The 22,807-nt window shown below is 45.2% G+C and overlaps 1 long non-coding RNA gene across 1 annotated transcript; it reads left to right on the top strand.

The window, feature by feature from the left end:
* Positions 1-840: 840 nt before the first annotated feature.
* On the top strand, positions 841-18,270 carry LOC130284588 (uncharacterized). The gene is made up of 3 exons (XR_008847099.1): positions 841-1,129; positions 14,347-14,388; positions 17,800-18,270. It is a non-coding gene; the product is annotated as an uncharacterized LOC130284588 (long non-coding RNA).
* The last annotated feature ends 4,537 nt before the right edge of the window (positions 18,271-22,807 follow it).

Genomic DNA, 22,807 nt, shown 5'->3' with positions numbered 1-22,807 from the left:
ATTGCGGTCTAGACCCGTTCCGTTCTTCTCCCGTCAAAATGAAAAATGGACTTTAAAAAAAACGGACAATAAAGGATGCAAATGGATGTTATCCGTTTGTATCTGTTTTTGTTCAGTTAATAAACCAAAAAAAAAAATGTTTTGGTTCTGAGCATGCTCAAAAGTAAAAACGGATCAAAAAACTGATTGAAAAAACGGATGCAAACGGATGGCATTAAAGGCTCATCCGTTTTCCATAGACTTCAATGTTAAATTTACTGTATCCGTTTTTTCTTCCGTTGTTTGGACGGAAGAAAAAAACACTGCATGTACGGTTTTTTCTGCCGTCAAAAAAAACGGAAATGAGTGCAGACGGGTGCAAACGGATTGTAAAAAAACTCCATTGACATAAATGGGATTTTATTTTTTTAAAGCGTTTTGAATCCGTTTCCACCCGGCAAAAAAGGAAACAAAACGGGGATAAAAAAAAAAAAAACGTGGACAGACGGCCGTGTGAACGCACCCTTAGAGAAGCGGTCTCCAAACTTGCGACTCTCCAGATGTTGCAAAACTACAACTCCCAGCAGGCCCGGACAGCCGTCGGCTGTCCGGGCATGCTGGCAGTTGTAGTTTTGCAACATCTGGAGGGTCGCAGTTTGGAGACCGCTGCATTAAAATAGGAAAAAGCCACACTACGGACTTGTCTAGACGCTAATGTCCTCGCCGTGTTTACGTTCTGTTTACTCAGGAGCAGCTGACAGCGAGCGACACATACGCGGGTCCCTCAGAAGAGAGCGCGGTGGCTGAAATAACAGGATGGTGAATTTCCAAAATGACTCCTTCCCATCTGCTGAAGGCATAATGTTCTCTTTGTTCTGAAGAATTCACCTGCTTGAGCGCCGATGTACGCGCCCCCCCCCCCCCCCCTTATTGTAAATTCCCTATAGAAGCCGGGGGTGTATTATTCCAGCTGATCAAGGCCGATGCTTTAAATAACTGCGGTGTTTTCTGCGCAGACTACACACGAAGAACGCTTGTAAAGTTAATGTGATGGTTCATGGGGACTGTACGCGTGTGTTTCCACCGCCATTCCGATGAATCCCTTTTGTTGGAGGGATAAAGGCGAATCTTTTATTTCTCGCAATTTCTGGTAGGAAAGTTTATTTTTATTTTTTATTTTTTTTATTTTAATGCATTTCTCTTGAACACTGACTCTCCTTCTAAAGGGGAAGAACGTATCCTCTAAAAATGACCTGTGGTTTATATAGAGTTTTTATTTGAACAATATTTTTTAAGAATTATTATTATTATTATTTTTTTTTTTACATTTTCCATTTCACTATTTAATATAATAAGAGATCATTAAAAAAAATCCTGCAGTTTACATGACTAGGGGGGTAGTCTTGTTGCTATGACCCCTTAAAGCACCCCAAATTTACCAATCCCCCCCAAAAAATGACTGATACTCGGTTGTATTAAGATCATACAGACCCAATTTTATTATCAAACAAACTATTTAATATTGTAATAAATTATCCATATATGAGCATCATATAGCTAGATATCTAGTAAACATCTCAGTATAAAGGGCAGGAGAAGAACTTGAAGGCACTTCGCTCCCCATGACCCCATGATTTTCCTACTTTATCCCTAGCTGTGAGGCACCAGGCCCTTGGGCACCATTTTCAGAGACCCAACCCCTTCCTGATGCCCATGCCTGCAGAGAATTTACCATTAAGCTGGGCACCATCCCCAGACCACCTTTAACCCCTTAAGGACTCAGGGTTTTTCCGTTTTTTGCACTTTCGTTTTTTCCTCCTTACCTTTTAAAAATCATAACCCTTTCAATTTTCCACCTAAAAATCCATATTATGGCTTATTTTTTGCATTACCAATTCTACTTTCCAGTGACATTAGTCATTTTACCCAAAAATGCACGGCGAAACGGAAAAAAAAATCATTGTGCGACAAAATCGGAAAAAAAAACGCCATTTTGTAACTTTTGGGGGCTTCCGTTTCTACGCAGTGCATATTTCGGTAAAAATTACACCTTATCATTATTCTGTAGGTCCATACGGTTAAAATGATACCCTACTTATATAGGTTTGATTTTGTCGCACTTCTGGAAAATATCATAACTACATGCAGGAAAATGTATACGTTTAAAAATGTCCTCTTCTGACCCCTATAACTTTTTTATATTTCCACGTACGGGGCGGTATGAGGACTCATTTTTTGCGCCGTGATCTGAAGTTTTTATTGGTATGATTTTTGTTTTGATCTGACTTTTTGATCACTTTTTATTCATTTTTTAATGTTATAAAAAGTTACCAAAATACGCTTTTTTGGACTTTGGAATTTTTTTGCGCGTACGCCATTGACCGTACGGCTTAATTAATGATATATTTTTATAGTTCGGACATTTACGCACGCGGCGATACCATATATGTTTATTTTTTTTTTTTTTACACTGTTTTATTTTTTTTTATGGGAAAAGGGGGGTGATTCAAACTTTTATTAGGGAAGGGGTTAAATGACCTTTATTAACACTTTTTTTTTTACTTTTTTTTGCAGTGTTATAGGTCCCATAGGGACCTATAACACTGCACACACTGATCTCTCATCCTGATCACAGGCGTGTATTAACACGCCTGTGATCAGCATTATCGGCGCTTGACTGCTCCTGCCTGGATCTCAGGCACGGAGCAGTCATTCGTCGATCGGACACCGAGGAGGCAGGTAAGAGCCCTCCCGGTGTCCGATCAGCTGTTCGGGACGCCGCGATTTCACCGCGGCGGTCCCGAACAGCCCGACTGAGCAGCCGGGATACTTTCAGTTTCACTTTAGAAGCGGCGGTCAGCATTGACCGCCGCTTCTAAAGGGTTAATACCGCACATCGCCGCGATCGGCGATGTGTGGTATTAGCCGCGGGTCCCGGCCGTTGATTAGCGCCGGGACGCACGCGATATGATGCGGGATCGCGGCGCGATCCCGCTTCATATCGCGGGAGACGGCGCAGGACGTAAATATACGTCCTGCGTCGTTAAGGGGTTAAAACCATCTTCCAAACCACCATCATTTTCATAGTTGAGCCTCCAAATCCCTCTCCTGCTACCGCTGCTGCGATGAGAGGCAGAAACGACAACAACGAAAATTAGGGAGGGAAACATCTCCTAGACTCCACTATGCAGTGTGGCCCCTCCTCTCTAGTCCTGTTCATATAAATCTCTCTATACCCCATCTCTTCCCTACGTCACCTGCCACTGAACTTAACCCCTTAACTGCCCAGTTACGGCCTACCCTTGTCATGTGCCCCTCTTCTCAGCCTTGTCAGGCTTCTTTTCTGGGTACTAGGCCTATTATTAAGTTGATGTGGTGTAGGGGTGTTGCAATGGTGAATGCAGGGTCTGGTGGTATTAAACTTTAATTGTTGTGACGCCAGGGTGCGGTTTGCTTAGTATTAGAGGTCCTGCCGCCAACCGGCCCACAAACAGCAGGGATATGGAATGTCCACAGCAGATTTTATGAGATAACTGGAAACTTTTACTTGAACTTTTATGCAACAGTCTTTACAATGGAACAGTTTCTCTCGAGGTAACGGGGATGCAGGTTCCTCACAGGCTTTGCTGGGACTGGTAGTAATGAGCTTTAAGCAGGCCACTGTGCTACGAATTATAAGATTTGAGTAGAATAGTAGTCACACAGGATTCGTAGGTTGAGCTTTATAACTCACGGTTTTAGTGGCTGCTGGTCCTTTAGGCTTTGGCCTAGTTGAGATGAATGAAGATGTGCTGATTGTGCTTGCTTTAGTGTCCAGCAGGAAGAGCAGGAACAAGAGAGTGAATTTAGTGACTACAGACCCTTGTATATCAAGGGTGATGGACTAAGCTCATTGGCCAGCAAACCTGTAGGTCCTGAACTCTGGGTACATCACATGACCCAGGAAGGTCCTTAAATATCTGTACAACTATGATAGCATATCACATGACCTGGGAAGGTCCTATACATTTATTTTACCTACACATTAAATATTATACATGTAAACACAATTATATGAGGCGACCAAGGGGCAAGCCCTGCAGGAGAGCCCTGTGGAGATGGAAGAACTCTAGCTGAGGGGACTTTAGACAGGAACAGGACCAGATCCTGTACCGGGACACCACATTGACACTTTCTGTTCCTGGGGTTCCTGGGGGTACAAAGGGGGTTATGTATTGTGAGGGAGGGGGGATGAGCTATGTGATGTGTGTGTGGGGGTACAAAGGGGGCTATTTACTGTGTAAGGAGGCACAAAGGGGGCTATATATTGTGTGTGGGGCATAAAAGGGTTCTATGTACTGTGTTGGAGGCACAAAGGGTGGGCTATGTACTGTGTAAGGGGGCACAAAGGGTGTTATGTACTATGTGCGGGGGGGGGGATACAGTGGGGGCTACTGTGTACTGTGAAGGGGGTACAAAAGCATCTATGGACTATGGGGGAGATTTAACAAAACCTGTCCAGAGGAAAAGTTGCTGAGTTGTATGAGAAGTGATCTGATTGGTTGCTATTGGCAACTTTTCCTCTGGACAGGTTTAGATTAATCTCCCCCTGTGTGCGGGGGCCACATAGAGCACTATCCCCTGCAGAATCCAGTCCTCTGCTTTTCACTTTTTTTTTTTTTGCAAGAATTTCCAGCTCGGCCAGGAAGAAGAACGGCAAACCGGATGATGTCCCACACCGGGAGCTGCAGGGGACTGGGGGAGGTGAGTATGCTTTTTTATTTTTATAGCATGCCAAAGAAAAATATATAAAACAAAATGTATATGCCCTTTTAATTCTTCTGTATACTGGGGGTTGGTAGCTCTGTATCAGAAATATGGGTGCTCCAAACATCATAAAGATGTATTAAGAGACAGAAAATTAGCCATAAAAATGACAGCATTGAAAGGATTCACTTTAAAGTGACTATGAACTCAATAATCTCCCTTGTCTACATGGCATGTGTCAGTATGGTTGCAGTATAGTGTATTTGTGATTCAATTTTTTCAATATTTGCTTAAATTTAATTTGGTCCAAAAATATCTAGAAGTATAAAGCTTGTGTCTCTTTTCCCTTTGAACCTGATCTAACACAAATTTTCCGGGAAGACATTCCGCCCACGGGACCATAGAAATAGATGTGTTATGGGGACTACATAAGACTTTCTGGAATTAACCACATGCTTTATAGGTTATTTATAGAGTTTATTGTGTCTTTATGTTCCTCTGAATAGCTGCCTGTGTCTTTTTATATATAACATGTTTAGGACGTTCCTTTGTTACACCCATTTCCTTACATTGGCTTTCTATAGTAACTGCTGCGACCTAACTCCCCATGCCGAGAATGCCTGTCAGGGTCACGTGGAGACAAGCAGGGGCATAGCTATAGAGTCGCTCCGGGGCCCTGGTGCCTAAGGGGGCCCCAAAGCACATCTTCCCCATAAGAGACCAGTATTATAATTGGCAAATGGGGCCCTGTTGCAGATTTTGCATTGGGGCCCAGAAGCTACAAGTTACGCCACTTGAAACAAGTTACTATAATACGGGTATAAGAGTCAATATATATATATATATATATATATATATATATATGGAGATATTACAGATCACTGTAGTATAGATGCAGAACATGTCGCTCATGGCCTGATATGGGCCAATACTATACCTCCATGTACTGTATATATATCTGTGGTCAGGGATGTACACACATAGACTAGAATGGGGGCTTAAAGGGGTTATCCAGGAAAAAACTTTTTATCTGTATATCTATATATATATATATATATATATATATCAACTGGCTCCAGAAAGTTAGATTTGTAAATTACTTCTATTAAAAAAATCTTAATCCTTTCACTACTTATGAGCTGCTGAAGTTGAGTTGTTCTTTTCTGTCTAAGTGCTCTCTGATGACTCCTGTCTTGGGAACTGTCCAGAGTAGAAGCAAATCCCCATAGCAAACCTCTTCTACTCTGTGCAGTTCCCGAGACAGAAAGAGGTGTCAGCAGAGAGCACTGCTGTCAGACAGAAAAGAACAACTCAACTTTGGCAGCTGATAATTATTGGAAGGATTGAGATTTTTTAATAGAAGTAATGGAGCCAGTTGATATATATAAGTTTATTCCTGGAATACCCCTTTAAGCCCCTGCCCTTATGATGCCTCCTCCTCGAGTACCCTTTTTTCCTGGACAGCGCTGCTGCTGATTGCAGTGATATCTAGGTAAATTAACTGCCCAGTTTTTTTACTTGGGCCCCTGCTTCCCAAAATGTTTGTGCATGTTCCTGTCTGTGGCCTCCAAACTGAGAACCTTCAGCTGTTGCAAAACTACAATTTCCAGCGTGCCCGGACTGGCAACGGCCATGGAAGCTCTGCAGTGTGCATGTTGCAGCAGAATCCCATTGTAAGCAATGGGACTCTGCTGCAACTAACTTTCCAAATAGAATTTTTTCACCGTATTCCATACAGAAATTTCTCCGTGCGAACATGACCTTAGGGTTGCAGTAAGTAACTGACCGGATAAGCTAAGACTGACTGTGATGCAGGCAGCGCAACACTGTCATCTTGTGTTGTTGCTGTAGCACTGGATTTAGGGCAGCGGTCTCCAAGCTGTGGCCCTGCAGATGTTGCAGAACTACAACACCCACCATGCCCGGACAATTGTAGTTTTGCAACATGTGAACATACCTTTAAACTGATTGTTTAGATTCATCATTTAAACTTGTGGTAGCTGCAGGAATTGCAGTTTGGACATGGGACTGAGGCTGGCACTTCCATAAAGGCACTGTGGCAGGTAGAGCTATTACTTCACCCATTGTTTCCCAATCAGAGTACCTCCCAGCTGTTGCTAAATTACAACTCCACATGCTGGGTGTTGTAGTTTTGCAACAGCTGGAGGTACCCTGTTGGGAAACACTGACATAACCATTATAAATGGCATTTAAATGCAAGTTAGCTGCAGTACCAAACTAGACCATGGACAGGAGTGGCGCTGTTTCCTGAAAAATGAGACCTTTCCTTTTAATCTCACACAACCATTTTTAAGTCTCCTTAACCAATATTGTGGCTTTCAAAACGTATTAAAGGGGATATCCAGGATTAGAAAAACACTCTTCTTCCAAAAACAGCACCACTCTTGTCTTCAGCTTGTGTGTGTCATTACAACTCAGCTCAATTTATCCAAGAATAGAAAAAGAGAACTATTTTTTTTTCCCATAAAAACTGTGCCACGCCTGCCCTCAGGTTGTCTGTGGTATTACAATTTGACTCCATTCACTTCAATGCAACCGAGCTGCAATACCACACACAACCTGAGTACAGGGTTGGTGTTTACATTTTTTAAAGAAATTGTTTAAGAAACCAGCTCTGTCCTTCTAATCTTGGATAACCCCTTAAATGGAACTGAGCAGCAATACCACACACGACTTGAAGACTGAAGTGTGGAGCTGTTTCTAGAAGAAATTGCTTTGATTTTCTTATCCTGGATAACGCCTTTAATTGGGTTATCCAGGAAAAATAACTATATATATATATATATATATATATATATATATATATATAAATCAACTGGCTCCAGAAAGTTAAACAGATTTGTAAATTACTTCTATTAAAAAATCTTTCAGTACTTATGAGCTGCTGAAGTTGAGTTGTTCTTTTCTGTCTAAGTGTTCTCTGATGACACCTGTCTCGGGAACCGCCCAGTTTAGAAGCAAATCCCCATAGCATACCTCTTCTACTCGGTGCAGTTCCCGAGACAAGCAGAGATGTCAGCAGAGAGCACTGTTACCAGACAGAAAAGAACAACTCAACTTCAGCAGCTGATAATACAGATACAAATCTGTTTAACTTTTGTGGAGCCAGTTGATATAAATGAAAAAAAAAAATACCCCTTTAAGATGGGAATACCCCTTTACGGAATACCCCTTTAAGATGTCCACCCCTGGTATACAGAATACACGGAATAGCTATATAACAGGATTACCTACCGCCATGCGGATTTTAGATAAAGGTTCATTCTGTTCAATCACAATCTACGCATCTAGTACACGCGTCATGTTGTCGGCGCCGCCGGAGGTGTCAGGATATATTAATCAATCATCATTTTAGCCGCAGCCTTTATTTTATCAGAAGATTGAATAGCCTGCAGGATGATGTTATATCTGATGATATATATGTGCCACATGGAAGGATCGGACAGGAATAGCGCTCGGAGATTAATATTATATGGCCTATTTAATTTTATCGTAACACCTAATTTGTCACGTCAAATATGCTTACACTGCGCTCAGGAAAAATGAATATTAGGTGAATGCGCTCAATTCCCCATTTATAGATGATACCATATGATGTATGACAATCCTATTTACATTGTCCTATATAGAAGCCACAGGGTGACCTTAGCATAGCCAGAAATAAGCCCAGCGGCTAGGGCATACTGCATATTTTATGTCCGGGCATGCTGGGAATTGTAGTTTTTACATTTTTGTACGGAATTCCATGACAGAATTACGCCAGAAATTCTGAGGAAATTTACTGCCTATTGAGTTCAATGGGATTCCGCAGCCCCATTCAGAGAGCAGAATTTTTCTGCGGCGACAGTCTTAGATTTTACGGAATCCCATTGAAGTCAATGGGGCTCGAATTTTGCGGAACTCTGTGGGAGAGATATTTCCAAACCTGTCCAAAGGAAAAGTTGCTGAGTTGCCCATAGCAACCAATCAGATCGCTTCTTTCATTTCTGAAGAGGCCTTGTTAAAAATGAAAGAAGTGATCTGATTGGTTGCTATGGGCAACTCAGCAACTTTTCCTCTTGACAGGTTTTGATAAATCTCCCCCCTATGTTCTGAGAACACAGAAATTCTGCAGCAATTTTTGCCGGAATTCAAGGGCGTGTTCACAGGTCAGATTTTTTGTAAGATGTCTACCTGTGTTATGGCCGCTCAGAAACGTGCTGACTCCATAGATTCCGCAGAAAGAATTGACATGTCAGTTCTTTTTTGCGGAGGTCGTAATTGAAATTTTCGCTTCAGATGTTTCCTCCAAGCGAAATTTTTTTGTCACATTCTGCTCGGAAAGCCCGCCGTGTGAACAAGGCCTTAGGGTAGGTGAATTGTGTGAATGCGGCCTTAGGGTAGGTGAATTGTGATGACTGAGGCTCTGAATCTAGGACCCAAGATCGAACACATGTCTGGTACTACAGCTTACCTCAGTGTTTCCCAACCAGCCAAATGCATGCTGGGAGTTGTACTTTTTCAATGGCTGGAGACACCCTGGTTGGGAAACACTACCATTGGCTATATGTAATGTTGCAGCCCAGCCCCTATCACTTACCCTACATTCTACAACAATAGTGTTAGTAACTCTACAATAAGTAGATACTACATTACTGTTGTTGTGACCTTTTTGGCGCACCAGGCCCGGCTCGAGAATCTCGCTGTCCTCAGAGTCACCAAGTAAACCATAAAATTCTCAGGAATTGGACTATTTGAGGTAGGACAAAATTGCGAAAGCTTCACTAGACTGACTCACAGAGGTGACGCCGGCGTGAACCGTGGACACATCTACTGCTGAAGGCAGCAAAATGTTCTCCGGGCATGCTGGGAGTTGTAGTTTTGCAACAGCTGGAGGCACCATGGTTGGGAAACACTAGCTTACCTCTAACCCCGACACATCAATCACATGTCAAAGGCCGTGAATGTTTAAACCTGAAAAACTGGAGGTCAGTGTATTTTTCACTTACTGAGCTGGAATTTTTGAACTGGAATTGTCACAAGCTCCATCAATTGGACAAGAGAGCTAGACCCTACAGTGCCTTGCAAAAAGTATTCACCCCCTTGACTTTTTTGGTATTTTGGTACATTACAGCCTTATGTGGTGGCCCAGTACAGGAGTTGTACCCCTGTACCCTATCTACCCTGTCAGGCAGCCTCCCTGCAGTGTCCCCCGGGCCCCTTCACCTGTTCCCTCTGTACAATTGGTTTTATGCTATGTATTGTATATGAGAGTGTTGCACCTTTAAGAATATTTGTCATGTGGTTAACCTGTTGTCATGTGATTTTAACCCAGTGAGGTGTCAGTTACCATGTGAACTAAGGGTGACCTATGGGACCACACCAGAGTCTCCCCTATATAAGCCCGGGGAGGAGTCTCTTCTCACTCTTTCTCTTTGAGCTCAGCTCTGAGCTTTTGCTGAGGTCCAGGCCAAGTCAAGTCCTAAGAGTCTGTCTGGAGTCCATAGGAGACCTCAAGTCCGTCCTGCAGCCACAAGTCTTCAAGTCTACAATTGGGGTATAGTCAGTCCCATTCAAGTCAGTCAAGTCAAAGTCATCTGTCTTCAGTCAGCGTGGCCTGCAGCAATATTGTCCCAGTCCACTACAAGTCCCAGCAAGCCCTGAGGTCTCTGAAGTGACTGTTCCCTCTGTCACTCAGTAAAGCTACCATTGTCCGTAACTTGGCGTCAGAGTTATTATTGCCCCCGTGCATAGCCAAGGATCCAGTGATATACCTTCAGGTGGTGTTGAGGATAAACCAAGCCCTGAAGTCATTAATACAAGGGGTTAATGCCATCTGCCCCTAGGGTAATTCCATCCACCCTGCATCTCACACCCCATACCACAACTTTTGGCGTCACAAACAGGATACGGGTGTGTGCCTTATGCCTAAAGTATCCCCCCAGTCTGAACTGTGTCCAATATTGCAGAGTGTAACATTTGTGTGCGACAAAAATTGCGCCAGAATAGGGTGACCACGTGTCCCGGAGAGTCTGTCCCGGGTCCTGGTCACCCTCATTCCGGGACAATGCAGTGTCCCGGAATGATCTGAGCCCGTGAGCCACCGACCGTTGCTGTGCTGTGAGTCACAGCACAGCAGCGGACGGCGGCTCCAGGGGGGGATCAACGGGGCAATTGCCCCCCCCCGAGATTGTTGCCCCTCCTCCTGTACTATATAGCATGGTGGAGCGGGAGCTGTCGGCTGTCCCGCTCCACCACCCCTTTCTCACACCCGTCACCTTTCTATCACAAGCCGCGGCTGCTCCATTCCTGCAGTCAGTGAGAGCCAATCACGGCAGGCCGGCGTGATGACACCACATTATGGCGCCGACGGCCAGAGATCACGTCCCAGCGGCTCTCACTGACTGCAGGAATGGAGCAGCCGCAGCGTGTGAGAAAGGTGACGGGCGTGAGAAAGAGGAGGGGGGAGCAAATTCTAAGTGAGAGGGGCAAATTATAAGTGAGCGGCACATGTCAGGGGGGCATTATATGTGGGGGCACATGACAGGACCCCCCACTGTCATGTGCCCCTCATATATAATACCCCATGTCCTGTGCTCCTCACACATAATGCCCCTCTGACATGTGCCCCTCACATATAATGCCCCCTGTCCTGCCCCCTCAGGGGGCATTATATGTGAGGGGCACATGTCAGGGGGGGGCATTATATGTGAGGGGCACAGGCCATGGGGCATTATATGTGAGGGGCACAGACAGGGGGCATTATAAGTCAGGGGCACATGTCAGGGGGGCATTATATGTGAGGGGCACATGTCAGGGGGCATTATATGTGGGGGCACATGACAGGGGCCCCCCTGTCATGTGCCCATATAATGCACAAATAATGCCCCCCTGACATTTGCCGCTTACTTATAATACCCAAAGTCATGTGCCCATCACTTATAATACCCCCTGTCCTGTTCCCCTCACATATAATGCCCCCCTGTCATGTGCCCCTCATATTTAATGCCCCCCTGTCATGTGCCCCCCACATCTAATGCCCCCCTGTCATGTGCCCCACATATAATGCCCCCCTGTCATGTGCCCCCACATATAATGCCCCCCTGTCATGTGCCCCCCATATAATGCCCCCCTGTCATGTGCCCCCACATATAATGCCCCCCTGTCATGTGCCCCCACATATAATGCCCCTCTCATATAATGCCCCGTGTCCTGTGCCCCTCATGTATAATACCCTATGTCCTGTGCCCCTCAAACATAATTCCCCCTGTCCTGCTCCCTCAGGGGGCATTATATGTGAGGGGCTGTTATGGACACTGAAATTATGTGTTTTTACATCCATTGTTTCCATGCAGTATACATTTCCCTGCCCCTACGGTTTTAGCTTGGTTTAGCCACAGCCACAGTGGGCGGGGCTAAAGAACCTGTTTTTCCAGGTTATGTGAGGAGAGTAGGCCAAAGGGGTGGGGCATTAGGGGATATCACAGGAAACCACATAGCCTTTGGGCCTCTTTTGCTTGGGAATTTCGTTGAGAGAGGAGCATCCTGCTCTTTAGCCTGGGATAGATAAGTATATTGATTGTATCATTTCTACACTAAATATTCATGTATCACTTGCGTAGATTCCTGCTAGTTTGCTAAACATAGAGTATGTACTATTGTATTAATGCTTGTATGTATGTCTTATTTGGTTTAGCTAATTAATGTTTTTATTAAATGTTATTAACTTTGCTGGTTACCGAGTGATAGTTAATTTGGTGGTATACACTGCCGGTACAAGACATTTCTGCCAAAATACCTTGTACAATTATTTCATAGTTGTACAAAACTTAATCAGTGTTTCTGGGTGTTTTACAAACATATTTAGGACCTATAAATTTAGCCTGAACTTCCTGCTTCCGTTTTCATATAGTTGGTGCCATTTGGACTCCAACAAAGAGAGCACATGGTCGGGGGAGGGGCATGTTTGTTTTACTCTAATTCTAAAATCACAATTGGTGTAGCATGCAGGATTGTCCACAATAAGTGGAGCTGCAGACAGGATTATCACCTTTAGAACCGCAACAGGGGCACAGGACACGGGGCATTATATGTGAGGGGCAAAGGACAGGGGGCATTATAAGTCAGGGACATATGTCGGGGGGGGGGGGGGCTGTCCTGTGCCTCCACATATAATGCCCAATGCCAGTCTCAAGTATAAGTTTGACAAAATGCACTTGTGAAAGTAAGTGTCCCTGAATGGCAGTTAGGAAATGTGGTCACCCTAACCAGAAAGTGTACAGGACTTTGTCAGTGAAAAGTGTTTAATCCGAGGCGCTTGTGAAATAGAGTGGGAGGTGAAGTAAAGACTGTTATCCGTCATTGTGAACTGTCCCAGAACTGTGCCGACCATGTGTAAAATCAGGTCTGAAGTTATGCTATGTAACAAACCATTGCCTGTACCTGCAAGGGTTAAAGATGTGCCAGATAAACGTGCGAAAATGTCCCGCACTGGTCAACACCCCGCCCTTGGGCGTGGAAACCATGTTGCTGTATCTATGTCGAAGTGTAACTGTGAAGATCCTCCCCTTGTTGCCGGGGGAGCGGAAGTCAGTTCTGCACCGCTGACGCACTACCGGCCGGTGGCCATTTTCCCTAAGGCCTACATAAAAGGAACAGCGCCGGCGGATCCTCTGAGTTTGTCAGAAGTCTGCAAGATGGCGGAGGCACAGCAAAACACGAGGGCAGAGAGTCCCAAGATGATGCAGGAGACCCGGAAAGTTGCCATGGCGCAGATGTTCCAGGAGTTAGCGAATCATCTGCGGAGGATCTCCATCAGGGCCGAAGATGCCCATCTTAAAGTTCCGTTGCCTGAGGACAATGGGGACTGGCCTGCAACTCCAGCGGGGGGAATGCCTGCATCGTCGCGAGGACCGTCGCGGGGGGGGGGGGGCTGTCTCCCCACCACTGGACCTGGAGATCCTTGGCGGAGATCCTTATGGAGGAGTCTGAAGTGAGTACCACGGCCGAGGCCATGTTCTCTACCCCTCCATCTACCCCCAGAGCCAGGGCCCCAGGTCCATCAGCCCCCAGCACGTCCTCGGTCACCACTGCTGTCACTGTGGCTATTTGGTGACGAGCCAGCACTTATCCAATACATGAGGGACCATCTCCTACCCCAGCCAGGGAAGTCCCATCCTCCAGTTCCAGAAGCCAAGGCCGAGAGGGCCGCCATAGCTGAAGAGATGAGGGCTCAGAGGAGAAAGGAGTATGGCCCTAAAGTAATGCCGTATAAAGTGCGCCAAGCACAGCAACAGGACACTATGGGCCTTGAGACCTTATGTATCAGAAGGCTAGAACATCCTCGGGAGGGAGAGCCACCCCTAGAGCGGCGAAGAGCCACAGTCATCAAGTTTGATAGAGTCAGGGGGTATGGTACAATGATGGACTGCCACCACGGTGGCACTATTCTGGTTCACAGGAGAGTCAGCTTATATAGAACTAATTCAGTGATGCACATAGAGTTTTGGACGTAGGCTAGTCATATGTAATACCTAGTTAGGACTGCAGCTAAAATGTATATTTCCAGTCCATAATGTCAAATGTTCACATGTCTAACCTTTTTCCTGTCCTCGTGTACAGGGTGCTCTACTGGCCAGAGGGTTCCCCTGAGATATAAGTAAGGTAAGTATAGTGACAGAGATGCTATGTGTAAAGGTAATATTGTAATGTTGTCAAAGTATGTATAGTGCTCTGGGGAGAAGTAGCTAGTGCCAAAGGGCCCCAGCAGTAGTGTCGGGCAGGATATTCGCATTTCAAATTTTTATTGCGAATATCGCAAATTTGTGAATATTGCGAATATATTCACTACATATTCGAAATTACGAAAAAAAATTCTGCATATGCGTATATATGTGCATATTCGCATATTCCTTCTTTTAACTTCTGGGCCAATTAGAATGATGTAAATACACTTTATCAACAACATCCCTAGCAACCAATAGTAAAGTTGCCCACCCCCTCACTGTTTTCTTCCTCGAATATGCGAATATGTGAATATAACGAGTACGGGAAATTCGTGGATATGGGACGAATAGTCGTCTATATATTCACGAAATATCGCGAATTCGAATATGGCCAATGCCACTCATCACTACCCAGCAGCTAAGGCATCGGGTAGAGAGCCTCCAGCAGCCCGATCCAGCTCAAGTGTGTTAAATGTGTTAAGGATGCAGTTACAAGTTCTGCAAACTCCACATATTCAAATTCCATCACAACAGGAGCATGTGAGGACATTGTTGATAAATGCTACATGGACTCATCCCCAGTTATGTTAATTCATTATCCAGATCTGTGAAGGACATTAGGGATCAATGCCCCAGGAACTGTTGTTGTCACCTGGCCCAAGTGGCCATTTCAAGTCATCCATCCGCTAGGACTGGGTGCCGAGGACGGCTGTGTTTAAGATGGGGAGTTTGTGGTGGCCCAGTACATGAGTTGTATCAGGAGCTGTAAATTAAATTATCTAAATCCTCAAACAATCCATGTTAATTCCTGGTTGTGAGGCCCCAAAATACGGGAAAAAAGTAAAAGGGGGTGAATACTTTTGCAAGGCAATGTGTGTTTTACATAGCGGGCTTCCTGAACTCCTGGATTAGGGGGTCTTTTAAGTGGGTGCAGACTGAGCCAACAATGTCTCTTGGTATCAGGATTACTAAAACGAACTGCGCTGTGAATTAAAACATAGTTTTACTTACAAACCCATAGGTATAACCATGCTGAAATCCATGAACCTGGAGGGACCTGAAATCCACAACTGGATGGTGGTCCCTGCGCTATATAAGATACAGGGGCGTGGTAAGTCAAAATAATAAACGGAACTGTGTCGGGGAAACAGGTCAAGAACTAACAAACAGAGAACCAAGGTTATATATAACGGAAGAAATGCAAAGTAGTTACAAACAGGTATCAGGATAATATAGTGGCAAGTATACAGAGTACTGACTAACAGCTTCAGGACCAAAGTAATATGGGAGGTATGAGTGTAATGACAAACAGGTTTCCAGGAAGATATAGCAGCAGGTTTACCATGAATGAAGGTGAGTGAAAAGGTAACGGAAGTCAGGACACTATACAGATCAGGATACACTGGCACAGGATCACACAAGCCCAGACACAGAAGTACAACACACAAGGCTAGGGACAAAGCAAAATGCAATGGATCAGGACCTATGCCGTATTGAAGTACAAATTAGAATGCTGGTTCAGATTCAAACAAGGAAAATCAAATACTTCTCTCAAGACTAGGGGCAAAGCAGAAAGCAATGGATCAGAACCTATACTGAGGTGGAGTACAAAACACAAACAGGTCAGAATACAAGTCAGGATATAAGTTCAGGTAACAGATACAAATTAAACAGGATAAAACCGACCATAAGTATATACAAAACAGACAGGACAAGGTTAAAGGGGTACTCCGGCGCTAAGACATCTTATCCCCTATCCAAAGGATAGGGGATAAGATGCCGGATCGGAGGGGACCCGCCGCTGGGGACCCCAGTGATCTTCCACGCTGCACCCCATTAGAATCAGTCCCTGGAGCATGTTCGCTCCGGGTCTTATTACTGGCGATCACAGGGACAGAGCAGAGTGACGTCACAGCTCCGCCCCCGTGTGACGTCACGCTCCGTCCCCTCAATGCAAGCCTATGGGAGGGGGCGTTACAGCTGTCACACGGGGGCGGAGCCGTGATGTCACTATGCTCCGTCCTCGTTGTCAAGATGGACTCAGCCTGAGGACCTCCAGCGGTTCCGGAAGCCGCTAAAGGTGGGTGCTGCATAGTAGATCCCGGGGGTCCACAGCAGCGGGACCCCGGTGATCTGACATCTTATCCCCTATCCTTTGGATAGGGGATAAGATGTCTTAGCGCCAGAGTACCCCTTTAAATACTAGACAAACAGTCAGAACTGATAAACTAACAAGTCAGAACTTAAAAAGGAAAGACTGAAAGCGAAAATCAAGCAATTCAAGAACAGCCAGAAGGCTAAATACCCCATAATAGCTGCTGATTAGCCCGGGCCTGTAACTACTAAATGAATCTGGATAGTAGCACTGGATGGAAGGCCCCAATGAATGAAGCCACCAAACTAACCAGTTGATGTTGCTTTCAAATGGCTACACACTTAATAATCGTCATAATGGGCATTGTCATAATGGTCAATGTGAATGGTAGTCCTGAATCGTTTTCTTTAGGGCCTTGACATCACAGATGATGATGCCACAGCTTGAGCAGGAAGTAATGTCACCATAGGTGTCTAAAATTTCGGCTACAGAACTCACACATGCTGGACATCCATGATGGCTTCAATAAGGCGTAGGGGTGATCCATATGTGGTGTATTGGCTCAAGGTTCCATAGAAGATGATGACACTGTAGGTGTGGACCAAAGTCACTGGTATGTCTTGGTGGGTACCCTGTAGGGCGCCAGTGCTTATGCCGATATCACAGACTAAATTACATCATTATGGGTTGTGATATGTCCCCTTTTAGGCCCCTGAACAAGTGCCACAGTTATTGGTAGGGGCTTGGTATGTGGGGGGCCAGCCTCAATGTTGGCCATGTGTGCCATCTTGTTTTAATGATAAGTAAATAACCCCTCCATAGAGTAGTATTGTTTCAACCCAAGTGTGAGATTGGTGTATAAAGATTAGCTGCTCACCCTGGGTGGTTGTGTAGCCACATACACAACAATGGTACCAATGTATAAGATAGGTCGTCTGCTGCCCTCCGGAAAATAAACAGCAATGGAGATTTGGCTTTAAGATAGACCGCCTCAATGGCGCTGATTGACCAGACAGGTGAATGGATAAAAAGGATTTATTGACCAGAATGCAACGCGTTTCGCTGCGCATGCGCAGCGAAATGCGTTGCATTCTGGTCAATAAATCCTTTTTATCCATTCACCTGTCTGGTCGATCAGCGCCGTTGAGCCGGTCTATCCTGAAGCCAAATCTCCATCTTGTTTTAATGGCAGTAAAAAAAAAAAAGTTCTAACCGGTCTTCTTTGCTGCTGACATAACATTTTCCCTTTTCCAGCTACCTGCGTTAACCTTCCATTGTAGCTGAAGAATTTGCTCAGACTTCTTTGAAAAGTTCTTGTTCCACCTCAGCGCTTAGCGTGCATCGATTGAAGGCCAGCGGGAAAGGTGTAAATACAGTGACCGGAGAAGTGAAATGAAAAGAGTCGGGGAGTTTCTTTCCGGCTCCTGATAGTTACTCAATGTCGCCTGTCAGAAAGGAGGGCGCTTGATGTTGCTGTTTGTTACGCCACAATGTAGCCTCCTGCCATGTTGTGTCATGAGATTTAAAAGCTAAAAATTCTAATACTAACCAGGACCTATTATCGCTACAAAGGATTTGGCTCGGAGATCCGGGATTTCTATTTGTTTAAAAGTGACTATGATCTTACGCCAGAACTCCCATTCTGCTCTGCAGTCTTTCAGCGGACGTAGCCAGCAGTTTAACTTTAATGTGTCACAGCATGGAAAATCGCATAGACGAATAAAACACCTTTGTCTGTTCCACCGAGGCTTTAGGAATAGTCTATTATTAAAGAGCAATCTAGACTGTACTGGAACACATGCTACACCCAGGTAATGGAGGGCTGAGGCTAGATTCACATTACGGAATTTCCGCCTGCAATTCCGCTTTGAAATTGCAGGCAGAAATTACGCTTGCTAAAATGTATAGTGTAGTGAATGGGTTTCCGATCACAAATTTACACTTTCTGCGAAGCGGAATTTGTGAAAGGAAAATCCGCTTGGAAATTTCCGCCTGAAGAATGGCATTGCGCATTCTTCAGGCTGAAATACTCGCGGAACACATTGCAGTCTATTGGAGGCTGAAGTGTCCACGCAGTCCTAGCGCCGACTGGCCGCACTCGGAATCTTCAGGCAGAAATTTTTTTGCCCGGAGATTCCGCAGAGTGAATCTAGCCTAAGGGTCTACAATTCAGTTAGTATCTTCTTTTCTTTATTAAAGAAAACTCACGTATTACGTATGCAGGATGGGAGACGGTGCATGGGATGGGGGGGGGGGTACCAATAGGCCTAAGGGTCTATTCACATGGCACAATTTACACTTGCGAAGTTCCGCCTCAAATCAAAGCCCATAGACTTCTATGGGATTCTGCACTCCCATTCACACTTCTGAATTTCAGAAGTGTGAATGGGAGTGCGGAATCCCATAGAAGTCTATGGACTTTAATTTTAGGTGGAATTCCGCAAGCGGAAATTCAGAAGTGTAAGGCTGGGTTCACACTGTGGAATTTCTGAGCAGAATTTTTGCCGGAGATCGAGCCAGTGGCACTAGGACCGCACGGACTGCATTGCCGTCCCCATTTCTGGGTGGATCTTTTGGGAGATCTGCTGAGAAATACATCTATGGGGACGGGAATGCAGTCCACGCTGTCCTAGTGCCGCCGGCTCGATCTCCGGCAGAAATTCTGCTCAGAAATTCCACAGTGTGAACCTAGCCTAAGTGGGTGTGCGGAATCCTATAGAAGTCTATGGGCTTTAATTTGAGGTGGAATTCCACAAGCATAAACATGTGAATAGACCCTAAAGGGAGGGGGGGGGGGGATTTATCATTTTCACAGATTTTTGCGCAATGTGAAACCCGCTGTACAAGTGTGTGGTTTTTCCAGTAACTGCGCAAAATTTATTGTGGTGCACACATCAATGCAAAAGTTTGAACTGTGGACACGAAGCCCCCTGGATAGTGCCAAAAAAGGGTGGAAAACTCATACACGCACTACATCCCCTGGCAGCTGGAGTACACTTGCACAAAAATAATTTTTGCACAAGTGATAAATTCAGCACATCCACCTGGAAGTGCACGATTAAAAAAAAAAAAAAAAAAAAAAAGCAAACATAAAAATACCACAAAATTTGATTATAATTTCGATGCAAGTCAATGCTTTAAAAATAAAAAACACACAGCAAATGCAATTTTGAAGGTCATATGGCTTATTTTTACATCATAGTCAACGCTACCCATTGCAAACAATAACTCATAGAGGAATTTTGTGCTCGGGCCCTAAAGTAAAATGCGTGAGGTTTAGATATGTTTCTCTCCAGCCTCATTTATTGTGGTGTTGGCATTTACTCTAGGATCTTTTGATCTTGTGCCCATCTGCAGGGCCGCAATCAGGGGGTACCAGCTGTACCCCCCCTGATGGCGGCCCTGCAAATGGGCACAAGATCCCCAATAAGGGGCAACACAGCTGGTAATCAAGCTGCCACAGCTGCCAAGCTAGGACCAGTGCTGGCACAGTTCTTCCAGTGGCCTAACCGGACCCTTTGCCTATCCCGAGTCTCAGGGCGACCAGCGTCTCTCTCCTGTTACTGCCGCTTAGGCTTCCTGTGTGGCATCGACTCCGCATGACTCTGTCCGCACAGGAAGCGTGACAGTAGCTGCCGAACAAAGGCAGTAAGTGGTGTTTTTTTTTTTTTTTCATGGAGCTGTATGAGGGGCATAATATTCTATGGGGGGCTTGTGTGAGGCCTATGGGGGTCTATTGGGGAATAATACTATATGGGGGCAATGTTTAGAGCTTAAAGGGGTACTCCGCTGCTCAGCATTTGGAACAAACTGTTCCGAATGCCGGAGCCGGTGCCGGGAACTCGTGATGTCATAGCCCCCACCCCCTCATGACGTCACTTCCTGCCCCCTCAATGCAAGTCTATGGGAGGGGGTGGGACGGCTGTCACACCCCCTCCCATAGACTTGCATTGAGGGGGCGGGGCGTGACATCATGAGGGGGCGGGGCTATGTTGTCACGAGCTCCCGGCGCCAGCTCCAGCATTAGGAACAGTTTAGCGGAGTACCCCTTTAATACTATATGGGCGCAATGTTTGGGGCCTGCTACTCTATGGATGCAATGTATTGGGCATAATACTTAAGGAGGGTAATGTCTATGGATTATTACTACATGGGGGCAAAGTTTGGGGCCCACTACTCTATGGAGGCATCGTTTCTGGCCCAATACTATATTTGGGGTAATGTTTGGGGCATAAAACAATATGGGAGCAATGCTTGGGGCATAATACTATATGGGGCAATGATTGGGGCCCACTATTTTATGGGGGCATTGTTTCTGGCATAGATCTTTATGAGGACAATGTTTAGGGCAGAATACTATATAGGGCATTGTGAGGGGGCCCGAATACAATATGGGGGTAATGTTTGGGGCCTAAAGTTGGGGCCAGCTACTCTCTGGGGGTAATGTGTGGGGTCCTAATACAATATTGAGGCAATGTTTGGGGCATAATACTCTATTGGAGCAAAGTTAGGAGCTTGCTACTATATGGGGGCAATGTGAGGGGGCCTTATGCTTATTGGGGAAAAGGGGTCCAACATTTTTGATGGCAGCCCTGCCCATCTGGGACACATTTTGAGACGCTCTTTGGGGTGTACTTTTAGGAATCTGTTTCTGAGGGCTTTATACAAAGGGGATAGCGTTGCTCTATGGTAGTCAGGGCCCACAATGTCATCAAGTGCATCGGTTCCTGATTACTAATATGATGAGAAGAATCTTTCATGGTACTTCAGGAAATCAATCTCTGTTCTGATATCCGCTGGTAATTGTCAGCCATGGATGGAAATCATTGTTCCCTCCATACAATCTAGCACAGTAGGTAGTACTGTTATTATTATTAAGCTTTTAAAGCTGCACCGGGCTCCGTGCTATATGGTACGCTGGTTCTTGTATGGCCATATTGCATATTTGCATATTTTATACTGCAGCGTTTCCCAACCAGAGTGCCTCCAGCTGTTGCAAAACTACAACTACCAGCATGCCCGGACAGCCAAAGGCTGTCCGGGCATACTGGGAGTTGTAGTTTTGCAACAGCTGGAGGTGCCCTCTGTTGGAAAACACTGCTATACGGTATGCTTTATCTGATATAAAGTGTTCTCAGCCTGTAAAAAGGGAGAAATATATCAAGATTGCCATTGGAGTGGAAAATGTGCCAAATTTATTAAGAGGCACAGGATGGTACCTCTTTAACATTCTAAGTGCCCCAAGCTGCAGAAGAACATACCCTTTAAGCCTCGTTCACACTATAGACTTTTAAGGCAGAATCTGTAAGGGAATTTTGAGCAGATTTCCCCTTGCGGCACATTGCCCTTCACTACTCTGGGTTTGTGCACACAGTGGAAGTTCCGCAGCGGAACGTAAGACTATGAGTTCATGTTTAGTGGCTGCGGAAGATAAGGCTTCAGGCCTAGCTTCAATTGATGATGAGATATGAGAGGTGCTTGCTTTGTAGCCAGGAAATAAAAGAGAGAATTTAGTGGCAGCAGCCCCTTATATATTAAGGGGGAGGGACAAAGCTCATTGGATAGCCAAACCTGTCAGTCCTGACCCATGGAACTCTGGCATAACATAAATCAAAGGCACGTGACCTCTAAGGTCCTATACAGAGGTATCCTAGATTCATTAGATTTATAAATATATACATTAAATATTACCATATTAAGAGGCGACTAGGGGTTAGCCCTTCAGGAGAGCCCAATAGCATGGAGGGACTCTGGCTGAGGGGACTCCAGACAAAGGGACAGGACCAAGTCCTGTACCGGGACACCCCAGACGGGATATGAGGACAGGATATGAGGACGGGATATGAGGTCAGGATATGAGGACAGGATATGAGGTCAGGATATGAGGACGGGATATGAGGTCAGGATATGAGGACCGGATATGAGGTCAGGATATGAGGACAGGATATGAGGACGGGATATGAGGTCAGGATATGAGGACGGGATATGAGGTCAGGATATGAGGACAGGATATGAGGTCAGGATATGAGGATGGGATATGAGGACGGGATATGAGGTCAGGATATGAGGACAGGATATGAGGACGGGATATGAGGTCAGGATATGAGGACGGGATATAAGGTCTGGATATGAGTACAGGATATAAGGTCTAGATATGAGGACAGGATATAAGGTCTGGATATGAGGACAGGATATAAGGTCTGGATATGAGGACAGGATATAAGGTCTGGATATGAGTACAGGATATAAGGTCTAGATATGA

Source organism: Hyla sarda, chromosome 8 (assembly GCF_029499605.1).
Source record: "Hyla sarda isolate aHylSar1 chromosome 8, aHylSar1.hap1, whole genome shotgun sequence".
NCBI classification, from domain to species: domain Eukaryota; kingdom Metazoa; phylum Chordata; class Amphibia; order Anura; family Hylidae; genus Hyla; species Hyla sarda.
Note: the sequence above shows the minus strand (reverse complement) of the source record. Positions and strands in the feature narration are given on the sequence as shown.